The sequence below is a fragment of the Dermochelys coriacea genome, chromosome 1 (genome assembly GCF_009764565.3).
Source record: "Dermochelys coriacea isolate rDerCor1 chromosome 1, rDerCor1.pri.v4, whole genome shotgun sequence".
NCBI classification, from domain to species: domain Eukaryota; kingdom Metazoa; phylum Chordata; order Testudines; family Dermochelyidae; genus Dermochelys; species Dermochelys coriacea.
In genome coordinates this window covers 78715517-78732661 of record NC_050068.2, presented here as the reverse complement: position 1 = coordinate 78732661, position 17145 = coordinate 78715517, and the positions used below count along the sequence as shown (strand labels likewise).

The 17145-nt window shown below is 41.0% G+C and overlaps 1 protein-coding gene across 10 annotated transcripts in view; it reads left to right on the top strand.

Moving 5' to 3' along the window:
• Positions 1-17145, top strand: part of KLF12 (Kruppel like factor 12) — a 361876-nt gene that overhangs the window by 73461 nt on the left and 271270 nt on the right. For 4 of the 10 annotated variants that reach the window (XM_043504589.1, XM_043504591.1, XM_038371189.2 and 1 more), the window contains exon 2: positions 10357-10404. The exons of the other annotated variants lie outside the window; for them this stretch is intronic. The gene's annotated coding sequence lies outside the window, so the exon portion shown is untranslated. The remainder of the gene's footprint in view (positions 1-10356; positions 10405-17145) is intronic. 10 annotated transcript variants of the gene reach the window in all.

Below are 17145 nucleotides of genomic sequence, written 5' to 3'. Positions count from 1 at the left end.
ATCAGTGATACTGTCCTCTGACAAGTCACAGGGTGCTTACATGAGAGCAGTGTTTTCCTCCCATTCCCACAAAACCCCCATCCACCAGAGAACTAATACTGGAAGAAGAAGGAACGCAGGGGAGCAGCTCTGTGCGGAAAGACAGTCCATGACAGCTCCATTTTATGAACTTCCTAGGGTTCACAGAAGTGGGATTGCCTGTCTGGTAAATGATGGGCAGTTCCTAGGATGGAGCCAGGCAGAGACATGCTAGCAATTCCACTCCTGCCTTCTCTAACACCCTGGAGGTTTTCCTGAGCAGCCTACTTGAATCCCTCTGCTCCTGATAACCTCAGTGATGCCATCTGCAAAATACCAATTCAGTTCATGTCCAAGTGCCCCTCCATAAACCTTGCTTTCCCTCTATGTTCCATCCAGAGGAATCCTGCTACTCCGAGCCTCAGGAGGCGAGCCTGCTGTTGAAGCTCGTGTTTTCTCTTCTGACCTATTGCCGTATCATTTGCTAGTTATTTTATATGCTGAAACCTTTTCCTCTCTAATGTTATCTCTTTTTCCCCCTTCTGGTTGCTTTTGTTCAAATCCTTTCCTTTCAGTCTCCATCTTTCTTTTTATCTTATATTTTCTTTCTTTATACATTTATTTTAAAAAGGCTCCTCTCCTAGTGCTGCTGCCTTGCATGTCTCCCCACTGTGTAGATTGGCACTTCAGTTAGTGCCAAAGCTTCCTGTCTGTGACTGATAGGAGGCATGATTCTCATACATGCTGAATCACACAGGAAAGAACTTGCAAAACAGTAGCTTCAGGGTCCGAGACTTCTACAAACCTTAAGTTGACCACCAAACAAGTACCTTGTAAAGCTGGTGTAATGAAGAGGGAAGGACCATGTCAAGGTTCCTTCCCCACTCTGAACTCCAGGGTACAGATGTGGGGACCTGCATGAAAGACCCCTAAGCTTATTTTTACCAGCTTAGGATAAAAACCTTCCCCAAGGTACAAACTTTGCCTTGTTCTTGAACCGTATGCTGCCACCACCAAGCGTGTTAAACAAAGAGCAGGGAAAGAGCCCACTTGGAGATGTCTTCCCCCAAAATATCCCCCCAAGCCCTACACCCCCTTTTCTGGGGGAAGGCTTGATAACAAATCCTCACAAATTTGTACAGGTGAACACAGACCCAAACTCTTGGATCTTAAGAACAATGAAAAAGCAATCAGGTTCTTAGAAGAAGAATTTTATTTAAAGAAAAGGTAAAAGAATCACCTCTGTAAAATAAGGATGGTAAATGCCTTACAGGGTAATCAGACTCAAAACATAGAGAATCCCTCTAGGCAAAACTTTAAGTTACAAAAAGACACAAAAAAAGGAATATACATTCCATCCAGCACAGCTTATTTTACCAGCCATTAAACAAAAGGAAATCTAACGTATTTCTAGCTACATTACTTACTAACTAACAGAAGTTCTGAGACTGCATTCCTGATCTGTTCCCGGCAAAAGCATCACCCAGACAGACGAACCCTTTATTTCCCCCCACTCCTGATTTGAAAGTATCTTGTCCCCTCATTGATCATTTTGGTCAGGTGCCAGTGAGGTTACCTTAGCTTCTTAACCCTTTACAGGTGAAGGGGTTTTGCCTCTGGCCAGGAGGGATTTTATAGCACTGTATACCCCTTCCCTTTATTTTTATGATGGACCAGGTCAGTCTCAAGGTACTGTCACCTCTTCCCTGACATATATCTAAATAATTTCAAAATCTGGTACATTAAATTAGAAGACAAATATAAGCAAAAAACAAGATCAACAGTTTTATGCATATTTTTCTCCTTCAGATAACCTACGCTAACTCTTAGTTTTCTTTAAAGTGACACAATCTAGGATTACACAAAGTATGCTATAGAGCAGGGGTGGGCAAACTTTTTGGCCCGAGGGCCACATCTGGGTGGGGAAATTGCATGCAGGGCCATGAATGTAGGGCTGGGGCAGGGGGTTGAGGTTCAGGAGGGAGTGTGGGTTGTGGGAGGGAGTGCGGTCTGCAGGAAGGGGCTAAGGGCAAGGGATTGGGGCAGAGGAGCGGTGTAGTTCGTACAAGGGCGCTCAGGGAAGGGGGTTGGGGTTCAGGAGGGGGTGCACAATGCAGAAGGCTCAAGGAAGGGGGTGAGGTGTGGCAGGGGGCTCAGAGCAGGGAGTTGCAGTGTGGGTTGCAGGAGGGGTTCAGGGTGCAGGCTCCAGCCCGGCGCTGCTTACCTGGAGCGGCTCTGAGGTGGCAGCGTCACGCGCTGGGGCCAGGGCAGACTCCCTGCCTGCCTTGGCCCCAGCGCCACTCTGTTCCGGGAAGCAGCTGGCACCAAGTCCCTGCGGCCCCTAACGGAGGGAGGGCAGAGTGCTCCACATGCTGCTCCTGCTTGTGAATACATCCCCTGAAGTTCCCATTCGTTGGGAGCAGGGAACCACGGCCAATGGGAGCTTCGGGGGAGGTACCAACAGGCAAGAGCAGTGCGTGGAGCCCTCTGCCCCCCAAGGGCCACAGGGACGTGGTGCCGGCCGCTTCCCGAAGCAGCGTGGGGCTGGCAATCCCGTGGGCCAGATCTGGTGTGAGTTCAGTGATTTCTTGCATGAGAAATTAGGTAAACTATGAACTTCTTGGTGCAGTGGCTGAGTGGCTTAGCTGCTATCCTAGAAATCATGGATTTGAGTTTTACTTGATCTCACACAGAAAGGCTGCTTCTAGTCCACCCAGTGCCAATAGGTATCTGATCCATTAGGTTAGAGGAGTCAAAGGCAGTTGGACGTGGTGCTAGCCACTCACTCCCTTGTGCATCATTGGTTATGGAAACCAACATGTCTTAACCTGATAAGCCAAAAGCAACTCAGGGTGGACTTTGACTTTTCAAGCTATAGGCATCACTGGAAATAATACCCGTGCATTTCCATTCCTGGGCAGCAAAGAACGTATGGTTGGGGCAGTGTGAATTACAGTACACGTGTATACATTTCTCATCTCCATTTTCCTGTGTCACCTTACTTCCTCCCTGTCTCTGCAGTCCCCTAGTCCCCTCTGGTCTTTCAAAAAAACATATTAGTATTTGGGACAAAGATTTGATAGCTGTTTTTAGAAGTGTTTTTCCTTATATGTCCAGGACTTCTGATATAGTAGCTACATGGGCGCAAACTTCTGAAAATGTGTTCAGGAATTTTTTGTTTTCAAACTTTAAATTACTGTGGTACAATACTTTAAAAACTCGGAAGTATTTTAGAGGATAGATTTATTCAGATTAGCAGCTGCCAGTTAAGGTAGATTTTAATTCCTGTGATCTTCTGGAACCCTAAGAACTCCCATCATATCCAGCTAGCTAAAAAATTCTAACATTTAAATGATCAATTTCTTCTATTTAAAGTAGCTAGTAGGTATTTTTGTGTGTTAGTGTAATTGTGTTATTGTAACTCTGTGGGTGGAATTTTCCTTCAGTAATCAAACCCTGAGAGATTAAAGGTATTTAACACCACCTGTGCCTTGTAATAACACCTTGTGTCTTGTAGTTACTTTAAGGAGCTCTCTGTTTTCTATTGTGTCCTACTGCTTTGGTTTTTATTATAATGGTGAGAACATTGTTTGTGTTCACAAATATTCTTTGATAACACATACCCTGTTCCGAGATACAGATTTACTCTGTCTTGACCTGCTGTGACACATGATATATTGGCTGACCTTTTAAAAAAAAAGTAAACCATGTTCTGACTTCTCAAAAAGAAAAGGAGTACTTGTTGCACCTTAGAGACTAACAAATGTATTTGAGCATAAGCTTTCGTGAGCTACAGTTCACTTCATCGGATGCTCAAATAAATTTGTTAGTCTCTAAGGTGCCACAAGTACTCCATTTCTTTTTGCGAATACAGACTAACAGGGCTGCTACTCTGAAACCTGTACTGACTTCTGTATTTCACCAGGGATCACAACCAATTAGATCACCAACTGCAAGGACCTTTGTAATGACCTAGATGTGCCAGTATTATAGAGTTCAACAGTATCCGGAAACTTCATCTGACTGGGATTAGCAATAGAGTTTCCTCTTGTCAGAAAATAGATTTAGCTAGGGGACGTGGCATATCTGCATAAAGGAACTTCCTTTTGACACTTTTAGGAGACTGTTTTAGCCTTACTTGTGTATCAGGAAGCTTGTTTTGAATCAGGTTTCTCTGCAGACTCCGTGACATTAAAAAAAAAAAAAAAGTAGGGAAGGGGGAAAAAGACTCTTTTTTTTTTAGTTTTTCTCTTGCTCCAGGTTATCAATGTTTATTATACAATAATAATACACCACTCCTCTGTACCACTTTTTGATCTTTAAAGTGTTTTACAAACATCTACAGTAATAAACTCTCAAAGCACCTTGGAAGGTGAAGAAGTTATCATGAATTCTGAAACTTTGCTTATTGAAAAAGGAAGGGATTTCCTCTCCCCACTTTAAAACTTTGTCTAACTTAGATTGCTCTCGAAACACCTCAGGTAAATATCAGTATTTCAGGAAATTTTTTTCCCTGCTGTATACATAGTAGAGAATTTTGTTTACTTGGTGTCAGCGTTTGAGGTAATTGGGAGAAATGCTTGATCTTGAAACAAAAGTTGCAAAAGGATAAATTACAGTGGTGCAAGTCCTGTTTTGCACTGGTGCAGTGTGTCTACATTAGGGGTTTGCATTGGCTAACTACATTGATATATTGCATCAGTAATTCCCTGTTCTAAAGAAGCCTTTAGATGCAAGACGTGAATCAAAGATGTGGGAGCAGACGAACTGTAATCTAATGTTAACTGTGTTGTGATAGAAGATGATTAAGGCCTGGACTGGGCATATGTCTCTTGGGAGATAGAATCATAGAATCATAGAATATCAGGGTTGGAAGGGACCCCAGAAGGTCATCTAGTCCAACCCTCTGCTCAAAGCAGGACCAAGTCCCAGTTAAATCATCCCAGCCAGGGCTTTGTCAAGCCTGACCTTAAAAACCTCTAAGGAAGGAGATTCTACCACCTCCCTAGGTAACGCATTCCAGTGTTTCACCACCCTCTTAGTGAAAAAGTTTTTCCTAATATCCAATCTAAACCTCCCCCATTGCAACTTGAGACCATTACTCCTCGTTCTGTCATCTGCTACCATTGAGAACAGTCTAGAGCCATCCTCTTTGAAACCCCCTTTCAGGTAGTTGAAAGCAGCTATCAAATCCCCCCTCATTCTTCTCTTCTGCAGACTAAACAATCCCAGCTCCCTCAGCCTCTCCTCATAAGTCATGATGAGATAGGGTAGGAGTGTTTCATCATTTCGTGCATCCAGCCTCAGAAAAGTCCTGTATGGTATATCTCATCAGTGATCCCTCAAGGTCGAGGATGGTCTCTTTCACAGGTTTTATTTTTCATGGATCCCTTGGTGCCTGAGGAGTTCGATCCTTGAGCCACAGGCTTGCTGGCAGACATTGCAAGTGGTGTTGGAAGAGGGGGTTGGGCCATGATTGCTGCGTGACAGTTGTCTTTCCTTTCTTTTCTGGTGTTTTTCTGTGATCAGGGCAAGACAATTTTCCTCAAAGGTGGACCTTCCATGTTCCATATTTACACGATAAGTGAAGGTGTAATTGTAACATGAATATACCTGAGCTAGCTTTAAACTAGCTAGCATGGGTAACAGTAGTTGTGAAGATATGGTGGCACAGGCTTCAGTGCTTGCCGGGCATCCTGGGCATGTACTTAGATTGCTAGTCTGTGCTAAAGGCTATGCTGCTGAATCTTCACTAGTATTATCTGCCTGAGCCAGATTAATGCTACGATGAGGGTGCCTACCATAGTGTAACCTACACACCTTCTGGGTGTGGTTTCTGTCCCATCTAGTGGCACCGAGACCACTTAGAGTTAAATGAGTCTGCTCTACAGTCTTAGCTAACAAGCAGATGGCTTTTACTTCATTGCGTAAAGGCTCATGCACTAAGCTCCAGAGGTCCCAGGTTGGATCCTGCCCGCCGACGACTGGAGTCTCTCGGCATTACAATAGCATCTTTCCTGCACTTTCCTTTACGCTATTGTATGGAGGCATTGTCTATGGTGTCCTTCCTCTCCATGAGTAGCAAAAGTATGCTTATACTGCTTAAAGCAGCTTTAACTTGGGCTTCATGCCTGCTCCTGCTATAGAGTTTTTTTCTGCAAAGGTGTGGAGTTATGGGAAGCAGCATCCAGAGCAGGAATATGGAAGTAAAGGCTTGCCATGGAACCAAATGAGCGATTTCTAGCACTGTATTCTGCAAAACTGACTCTGCTGTTTACTAATCCCTCCACATTGAGAAGATCTATAGCAGTGGTTCTCAAAGCTGGTCCTCCGCTTGTTCAGGGAAAGCCCCTGGTGCACCGGACCAGTTTGTTTACCTGCTGCGTCTGTGGGTTTGGCCGATCACGGCTCCAACTGGCCGCGGTTCGCCGCTCCAGGCCAATGGGGGCTGCGGGAAGCGGTGCGGGCTGAGGGATGTGCTGGCCACCCTTCCCGCCGCATCCAGTGGGAGCTGCGATCGGCCGAACCCGCAGACGCGGCAGGTAAACAAATGGGTCCGGCGTGCCAGGGCCTTTCCCTGAACAAGTGGCAGACCGGCTTTGAGAACCACTGATCTATAGGAAACTGAGATCAAGTGCATGGAATTTTGTATGGCCCCATGCTTCTACTGCAGGCATTTTAGTGGGGGGTGGTACATGGCAGTGGTCCATTTTGTTCTTTAGACTTCTTGAGGAAGAGAAGGGTTTATTCCTTATTGTCTTTTCAGTCTTTTGTGTTCAGAATTAATTCCAAATCTCTGTTGTTTTTGCCTATGAGTGTTAAGTTGAATGTGAAACAGTACACTGGCCTGCCCATGCCCATACATCTATACTGGTTCTGTTTGGTTTTGTTGCCAAGTCTAAGAACACTGAATAGCAAGTGTATGAAAAAGCACAGAACTATTTCTAATACTCTAGTTGTCATGATTTGTGTGCCAGTCAGTAGGATTCATCATATTTAAACCTCTGTGTTTCTGATGCATTTTGGAGATTTTTATTTTATTTATTGGCATTTTTAGTAGTGTTGGGTGCCAAGTATCAAAGTGTCTATGAATGTCACTTGTGCACTTCACTAAAAATACACCACTTTGGCCAATGATTCTGATCATATAAGATGATATTTTTAAGCTCATTCGCTGAAACGTTTTTTTTTCTTCTTCCAAACTACAGTAACAGCAACAAAAAATAAAAATCTGAAGTAGCCTCTTGGGATGTTTGTTTGAGAAGCATGTTTTGTGTTTACTAATACTGCACAGTAAAATTGTAATCGGTTAATCTATGGGACTCCTAGTAAATTTGGTCCTTGCAAAGCCAGACCTTTTAGCCAGACCTTTGAATAGCTACCTTTTCAGTGTGAAACTGTACTTTTTTTTTCTAATCCTCCCCAGTGTGTCAAACTGTTTAAAGTATTGGCTTTGGTCCAAGAAATTTTCCACACAAGAGGATGCCTTCTCATATTTGATACCCTAAAGATTAAGGAACTGTCAAGATTTTCTGACGGCTTGTATTTTAACATGCTGCTGTGACCACTGAGATATGAAAGCAGACAATGAATCCCTGGACTGAACTTGCATTATTGTCAAATGATCAGTCGACAAGAGAAGTGAGACAAAAAAGTAACTTCAACTCTACAGCAGTTTGTTGATTGGAAAATACAGCTAAAAGTCATTATTATTTGGCCACAATACCTAAGTGGTTTAAAAATAGAAATGATTCATCCAGTCAAAATTACCATCAAATGCAAAACCAAACCCATGAAAGAAAAAGTGTGTGTGTGGGGGCGGGTGCAAGGGGGGAACCAAACCCCAAACCCCATAATTAAGGTTTAAATTCACTACCAACACACAACAGGCCACAGTAAGCTGATAATAAGGGGATGCTTAATATAGCCTTAGTGGTGGAGGGTTAAACTTTAACTCTTTGATTGAATATTTTTAGTGGGTCCATTGTTAGCATTGTTGGTTCATTTATTTATATATTGACATTTCTCTAGGGCTAATCATTCAAAGATCTGTGAACATTCATGCTGGGAAAATCTGACTTCTGGTGTCAAATAAAACATTATTTTTGTCAGTGTTTCTTACAATCTCAGGATTGTAGCGATTATGCTTTTGCATTGTTTCTTAAAGTAAATAAATAGTAGAAATGATTAAGACTGATTGACTGTTAAACTTGGTTTGAAAGCAAAACAAAACAATGATTTGTTTCAGTTTTAAAAATAAAATGGGAAAACATTATTCTTAATTCTTCTCTCCCCGACATCTTAAAATGAGTTAAATTGGTTTCTTTCAATGTTTTCTGTGTTTTCAATCAAGTCCATTTTCTTGTAAAATATAAACAAATTACAATTTATAGGAAATTTTAGAGGTGGAGTTACAATTTATTAAATAGTTAATAATGGAAATAAATAATGGATTTAATAATAGAAATTCCAATAGAACTTTTACTGTGGTAACTCTTCAGTATTCAGCTGTATGGGGGTCTCTATGACTAGGTTGATAGTTGCCAATGTGAATTTTAGAATGCCTTAATGTTGCAACATACATCTGGCCATATCACAATTTTACCAGTGATAGTTTTTTATATGGATACAATCTCCCCTTCCACATTAATGAAATATTAACTTTCAGTGTGGCATATACTATATAGAGAATTTTTTTTGATTGATGCTACGTATCAGGCAAGCTTTCTTTACCTCATATCAACCAAATACTTAGATGGTCTGTTTTACTATAAAGTGAAATTTTGGGCCTTAATTGCTGTCAATATCCTTACTGAGTCTTTATTAATATATTTTGAAAGAAGAATGTCTCATGAGTCAAGTTGTTCAGTGGGATTTTGCAATGACTATGAGCTAGCAGTACCAGCTATAACAAAACCATCCTTCACAAATTATACCATCATTTTACAAACTAGTTTAAAGTAATCTAATCAATTTTATTTTTGAGAATCCCTATACAGTAGACATTCTTGACATAATAAAGATTAACTTTGTGCGGTCCACGTGCTCTCTGGAGGTCAGATTGAACGCTATTTTACTATCTTGGGCATACCATAGATCTCCTTGCACTAAAGAAACTCACCCTTGTCCTTTGCAACATGACTCATGCAGTCTAGCTACGTCCTCAAAATTTTACAAACCATTCCACACCAGATCTCTCTGCAAATGTGTCTCCCACCTACCCTAGCTTACTTTCGCTACGATACACTTTTTTTGTGTGTGTGCATGTTTTATGTATGAAAATAATGTCAAAGAAGAAAAAATAGTGTTACCATCAAATAAGGCCTGGTCTATGATTGCTATTATGTACAGTGGATTTTCTGAAAGCAAAAAGTGCTTTCAGTGTTTTATGGCAAATAATGTGTAGATTAAATTAAAGCATCAGGAATTTGGAACACTAGGGCATCCCTACAGCTTTAGGGGAAGTTTTTGTCTCTGTTACACAGGTGAAAGTTATTCTTGATTTACTTAAGTTTAATTGAGAGCAAAATTTGGCTCGTGATGAGTTGGTTATAATTCTCCCTCTTAGTTCAAACATTTGAAAATGCAGGGTGCCATGTGCAGAATTCAGATGGAACATTCTACCACAGAAGTAAAGGCTGTATTCTGCTCTCATGAAATATAATTTTAACCAGTGTCAGTAGTCCAGCTACTACTAGTAGTACGGAAGAAATATGGTAATGTGGCCATTCTGAATACTGTGTGCAAGTTAGATACTATGGTGTAGGGCACAACAGAATTATATATAATATAAAAATCTGAGTCCTCTGTTATTCAAGAAGGGTCTATATGACTGAATTACAGAAGTTACAGGATAAAAAGACATTTTAAACAATCAGTTATCCCGGATTGTTTCATACAGGTCCGTGTATTTTACAGTCTAGTTTAACAACCCAGGCTATGTGACTTCCAACCCAGTATTATTTTCAATGTTAATTTTTTTCGGTAAACAAATAAGGCTCCTGCTGTGTAACTTTATGCACTGTGAGTAATCCTATTGACTCTGAAAGGAGTACTCACTGTGTGTAAAGTTTTAAGCACATGCAGCATTGTCAACTCTTGCATTTTTATTGCAATATTTGATCTTTTTTTAACGTGACTGCAGGTGCTGGGCTTTATATGAATCAGACATTTTTTTAAAAGAACTTGGGAAAAAAAAGTTTCTAGCCCTCGTTGCAGAGTAAAGCTTGAACATGTGAACCTTAGAGGCTAAAAAAACAGAAGGCAAATAACAATAATCCCAAATGTATTTTTTTTTAAAATTTCATGTTTATGTAAGCCAATTTCATAATTTTTTAGGTCACTTGGGGTTGGCAGTATTGCATATGTACATTGCTGGACTGGGACGTAAGTATGAATCATTCAATTATGTACTAACTCCATCTAGTTTAATTGGTAACTATTATATACTTATTAGCTGATCATGTATTGCTGTAATTTACTAAGTAATTCCAGTTAGTACTGTAATGTAATTACTATGAAACTATGGTTCATAGGAGATCAGATATATTTTTACACTTATTTAGTAATTACAGGGTATTTACCATATCATTAAGTGGGCAACTGTTAAAATATAATTAAAGACTACTGGTTCTTAGATGGCATTTGCTCCCTGAGTCTTAAACTGTTAGCTGGATTCCTTCTGAAAATATGAGTCTACTTGTGTTGATGTAGGAATACAAGTAAGCTCTCTCCTGTTCCACTTTAAAACTCAGCTAGTTTAAATAGAATAATATCATTTCATTAATTTGATGAGGGCAGTGTGAAGGAGCACTGCCTAATGGGAGCGTGGGAGTGGGCACAACACCTTCTGGTGCTTCGGGGAAAACAACGGGAGCATGGCCACCGAGACACAGTCAAGAGGGGGCAGAGTCTGCACATTGGAGGCGTGATGGTTTTCACCTCATTGATCTCTTCTTTCCCACTTTGGAGAGGTTAAGAGCTCCAGACAACTTTTACAGTCCCACTCTGCACTCTGCAGAGTGGTGGGTTCAGTTTTTGTCCCAAATCACCCAAACAATGACTTTCACTTAGGAATGTTTATGAGGATGACTGAAATGCATCTCACTATTGGTATGTCTCGATCCAAAACTCCCAGATTCTTGCAACTCTTATATATTAGAACAATGGGTAAAGCATTAATCTGACTGTGATTATACTGAACTTTTGCTTTCCTACCAATTCAATTTTAAAGAGAGGATGAATTTCACTTTTTGCTAATAATCAGCATTAGAACTTTGTTTAAACAATTTACCTGCTGTATCTTTGTTAATTCTAGTTCTTTATTAGTACATTATTTCCATCAGTGTGAGTAGAAGTATAAACAAATAAAAGTATTCCTGCCCTGAAGAGATTCATCTCAAGGCATCTCCAAAAAGTACTGCAGTGTAAAACAATGGCACAAAAGTGTGTAAGCCCAGTTCTGAGATGTGGTTTAAGCTTCTCTCTGTTGCCAACAGCTTGGAGCAGCTTCTTCCTTCTGACCTGGCTTCTGGTTCATTCTGGTAGTAGCTTCCAGCTTGTTCTGTCTCTGCCCTGGACTCATGGTGTCTGGGAAATGGAGTCTTGAGCCTTTGTAGCCATTGCTGTTGTAATCCAGGGACAAGTCCCCTAGAGGCGTAGAGTAATGTGTCAGGAACAACCAACTCCAGACAGGGGGTTACAAATGGGTAAGGCTGAGGAAGGGAGGAAGTCCAACCAGGACCATCTCATACTGTGTAATGTAGCTGTATGGGGCTCTGTATTTTTTTAAGTGTGGGGGGGGCAACTTTGTCATTCGCTTCTAGTCTGCTGCCTCACCAAGATCCTTTCTTCTGCCCCAAACTGTTTCATTTGGAAAGATATATTGTATTTAGGCCTTCAATGGCAAGGGCTTTCCTCCCTCCCTTCACCTCTGCTTACAAATGCCTTGACCCCATTCCCTTCCAAGAAGCTGGTCCTCCTCTCACAAATGTACTGTACTGTTCATTGATTTTCATTGAAATCCTCTTATGCAGCATTCTAGAGCTGGACTCGAATCCACTAGTGAAAGTGTTTGGGATTTATTATGCCTGTGACAGGGCACACTGACCTCTTGTGAGTGCTTCCTGTTGGGTGTGTGCGATCCTGCACTCTTCCCTTTCTCTGCTCCTGTTGGGTCTTGTCGTCATCAGGCGGGTCTGCAGTGGCTCAGCCCTCTGGCTAAGTCACACACTGTCAAACTGCATGAAAGAAGTTACCCTTCTAGGGTAACAAAAGTCCAACAGGGCCTATCGCTGTGCCCTGTTGGTATCTGCTGCCCTGTTTCTGAGCTCAGTTTCGGCCCCTTCTGGGTAAGCTTTAATTCTGTCTGTGCCCTGTTTTAGAGCCCAGGACTTTCTCCCTGGAGGCTTTGTTCTCAGCAGCTCTCTGGTGTCCCTTTTAAGTCCTGCCCTTCACTTGGGCTTCTCAACTAGCCTTATCCTCTTGTCAGGGCTCAGGCCACTTCCCCAGTGGCCAGTGAGAGGACCGGGACCCACCCACTACTTCAGATCCCAACCCAGGGATCCTATAAACAGCAGCCCTGTACTGCTTTCTTTTAATATTTGCTGCCACCTCCTCTTGGCTGCTTCCCCACTAGGTCCCATCTCCGTCTTGGGTTGTCTGTCTGAGCAGGTTTCAGAGTAGCAGCTGTGTTAGTCTGTATTCGCAAAAAGAAAAGGAGTACTTGTGGCACCTTAGAGACTAACAAATTTATTAGAGCATAAGCTTTCGTGAGCTACAGCTCACTTCATCGGATGCATTTGGTGGAAAAAACAGAGGGGAGATTGATATATACACACACAATTTCCCCTCTGCTTTTTCCACCAAATGCATCCAATGAAGTGAGCTGTAGCTCACGAAAGCTTATGCTCTAATAAATTTGTTAGTCTCTAAGGTGCCACAAGTACTCCTTTTCTTTTTGTCTGAGCAGGGTCTCTCCCAGGCCTCCTTGCCTAGGGAGTTTCTCTGTCTTCTAGTCCTCTTTCCAGTTTCTGTCCATATTAACTTGTGGCAACAGCATGAGCAAATGAAAGCTGAGGATTGCACACTAGTCTGCTGTATTTGAGCAGAGCTGCTGTCCAGAAGGCTGCAAATGTGAATAATTCATCTGCAGTTTTGAGTACTGTGATGGGCACCAGTTAAAAGGGCTGCTTTTAAATGTTTATTCACACAATAAAATTGTACTTGCCGACTGTGTATGTTGTGTCCAGTCCTCCTCCCACTGAGGCCAGTGGGAACAGCAAGCACTCAGCATGTATGAAATTGGGACACTTTTATTGATGCACCTGAATATGGAATAAGATATCTAATGTCAGTCACCCAAGTTTGACAACTTGTCCTTCACTTCTCTGTGCTCCAGTTTCTGTAATATGAATGTAATACTTACATACAGTATATCCCAAAAGGTATGTGATGCTTAATGTACCTAAAGCCCTTCGGTATCATCAGATGAAAAGCACTAAAAAAAAAATAGTAATTTAAAATTTTCAGAGAGTCACCAAGGAACTACATTAAGGTAACTTACAATAGAGAAATGGAACTATTTCAATATATAAAACCCCAAATTATCATTTTTCCAGATCTTCACCTTGTGGTTTTTGTCTTTATTGGAAAATTTAAGACTTATCTGCTTAATAAAAATGTCTTACTAATTTTTTTTTTGGACTTTAAAAAACAACATTGACTTTCAGAACTCACCCTTATTTCTTAAAATCACACTTGTAGCTCTGGGTTTTTGGGTCGTCCCCACCGAACATTTTTAATATCCTTCAGCTCCAGTTGTTGCTGTAGAGCTGCTCATAAAATTACATGGAAATGCATTTAAATTAGATCACGTCTTCACCAACTATCAGTTCTTTCTAGTGGCATCTATTTGTTTCATTTGGAGGAGGGTATATTCTGGTGAGATAGCTTTTGCTTACACATTTGGCTTATCACACAAGAGACTCCTGTGACATTACAGTTGAGAGCCTGAGCGGGTCTGGGATGCTGTGTGGCTTTGGGGTAGGCATGGTAGAGAAATTTGGTGGACTTCTATGCTGATGACACAAAAGAATTCTGATTAGTAAAGAATAGTAAGAATTGGCAGGAAGTCCAGGACCTAACCAAACTAGTGGCCAGATTCTTGCTTGCCCTTATGTGGATGTGCAGACATAAAAATTCCCATCCCATTCCTTCTTTTCCTGTGTGGCCTACATATGGACCAGGCAGAATTGCTGGTGAAGATTGTAGGGACTTCCTCTTTCCTACTTCCTTGGGGACAGAAGGTACCTGTGCACTGGCCAACAGAGTAGCTTCTAATGCTCCCATGGGATGGGATGGTGCCGTGTCAACCCTTATTTTCAGCTATGCCTAAATGGCACAATCTAGCTCTAGATAGCTAATCAGCATGATTGTAGATGAAATTCAAGTGCAGACAATGCAAAGTAATGCACACTGGAAGTAGGAATTTCAGCTACTTATACATATTATTGTGTGCTATTAGCTATAACCACACCCAAAAGAAAACCCTCCCCACAATTAAAACAAAAAGAAGTGGAGCCTTCCTGATGAGGCGCTTGCTTGGAAACCTGCATGCAGAGACATCTATTTTCTCCCTTTTCAGAGCTCTTTTGTCTGTAATGTGCATGATCATTAAGAGTAATACAGCTAATCTGTACTACTTTCAAGTAAGTACACTTTATGTAAAATGTCATAAAAATGATGAATGACAACACTAGTGATCAATTGATCAATTTTAGAGTGTATACACTCCTATTAAAATAGACACTTATCAGTGTCTGTTATATCATTCCTATTGAATATGCTAGTTTAGCTGATTAATAACAACATTGCTGTCATGTAGTGACCCCAGACTGGAGCCTATAGATATTTATAAAACCCATCAAACTAATTAAACTTTAAAATTCTCCTTTTATGTACTTACTTCCCATGTGCTCCTCCTGTAAAAAGCACTATTTCTAATATTACTAGTATGAATGTTATTTCTAAATGCAGACAGAGGATTTGAACCTAATTCTCTTGAGCTCACTGGTGAAACTTTTATTGGGTTTAAGGAGACCAGGAATTGAATGCTAAAGGATAACTAATATTACAAGGATCATTGTAGATTCAGTTTTTATTTTCTTCTTTCAAGGTGCTTCTATGTTTCATTAAAATACCACAAAAATATATTGTCATGTTCTGACTTTAGATGTGCATGCAGGTTGGTGAGTTGGGGCTACCGTGCTCTTCTGGCATAGATGTAAGTGGGATCCCTTTATTGTTTACCTTAAACTGGAATGAGGCCCATGTCTCCACTTTTTCCTCCTCCACCCCCGACCTCTGTTACTGACTTCATTGGAATTGCACTGAAGTAACAGAGAGTAGATTTTGGCCTTAAATCAGGACAACAGGACCCTCTTAGTATTTAAATACATATGGTCCCGAAGGCACTAAGATTTACCGTAGTTCCAGTCTCTTACAGGAGAGAATGCCATAGCCGTGGGTCAGCTGCAGAGAAGGCTTCTGTCCTGCTCCATTGTTGTTGACAGTTGATTTTTTTCCTGATTTTGTCCACGGTCATTTTGGTAGATCCTTTCAGAGAGAGGCACACCTTGGAAGCTTGGCCCCACCCTGGCAGGGCCTTAGAAATCCAATGTGGGAGCCAGGACTTTGTCTGTGTTTGGATCCTTTTGCTTTCTTCCAGTAATTCAAGAGAACTGACAGCTGCCTTAAGCAGCCATCTGAGGATTTTCCCCCAGGGCTGTTAGGCTGTCTGGGAATCATGGGAACTCAGTATGTTCTGGTCACAGACCTCGTAGCCCATCTTCCTCCCCCATGCCTCTGCCAGGCTGCACTGAGCACTGCTCCAGCATACCTAAGGACTTACCCATAGAATTTTGAATTTGATATAGGATTTGATGGGATAATGATTGGAAATTTGGAGTGAAATGCTTTCAACATTCTGTATTACTGGGTCATCAAACCACCACAATAACTAAACTTCTGCCATTTTGCACTGTAGGTAAGGCCCATACTGAGTCCATCTCTTTCTAAAATTGGATGTTTGCCGTTGCTTTTTGGGTTGTGACTGCAACTTAATGAAAGATTTCACAAGCCTCTTTTGGTTACATTTAACTCTTTAATGAGCTCTAGGTTGTATATTCACCTTCCGCATTTGTAGGAATGATCCACTTTTTTCCCTAACTATATTTAATTAATGTAGCTTGTGTTTTGTTTACCACCTGAATAGTTTTCTTTTCTGTAATTAGGCAAACTGGGTCCTGAACTACTGTAAAGGGGCAGTGGCATAACATTTTATGAACGCTATTTTGATCTTCAGTGTTGATCTTTAACTTTTTTACAATATCTTGCAAAGCATAAAAGGAAAAGACATGCCAGAGTTTACATAAACTACTGGATATAAATACACTGTTAAAGATTTTCTCCCTGTTCAGATTTTTCTGCTGTGCTGATGTTTCTTTATTCTTCCTCGGGGCATTTCTGAGAATGACTCTCTACTAAGTTTGGGGACAAATTAGTATAATATTTGCAATATGAGTCTCATCCTTTCTCACAAGTAGCATCTTAAGCACATTTGTTCATTACCAAAAAAGGCATTTTTGAAAGACATTTATTCCTTTAACAGACCTTCATGTAAGGAGGCTCTGTCAAGCAGTGGAAATTGGAGGTAACTGGCTTACTGCATGGAAAATGAATTCATTCATCAAGTCTGCTCCTTGTATGGGCCATCTTTCAAGTCAGTTTCGCATTTCAGTGAGATGGACATTCTTATAAATGAATTTTTTTTTACCAGTTATTTTTTTCATTGTAAAAGAGGATGCATTGTACAGCATATTTTTGTGTGGAACACAGGAAAGCAGTCTGATTCCATACAGAGATTGTTTTGTGCTATTTCCACTGAATTGTTTGTGTATAGTCAGAACGTGGCAGGCCATTTATTTGCTTTGCATTTCTTTTAAATACACCTATCCAGTGCTCCTGGTCTTGTACAAAAAAGGATGAAAATAATTTAAAATTGCCCCTAAATGATCATGATTTGAATTAAATTTTAAACAAACTAGTACCATTTATCCCCTTTAATTC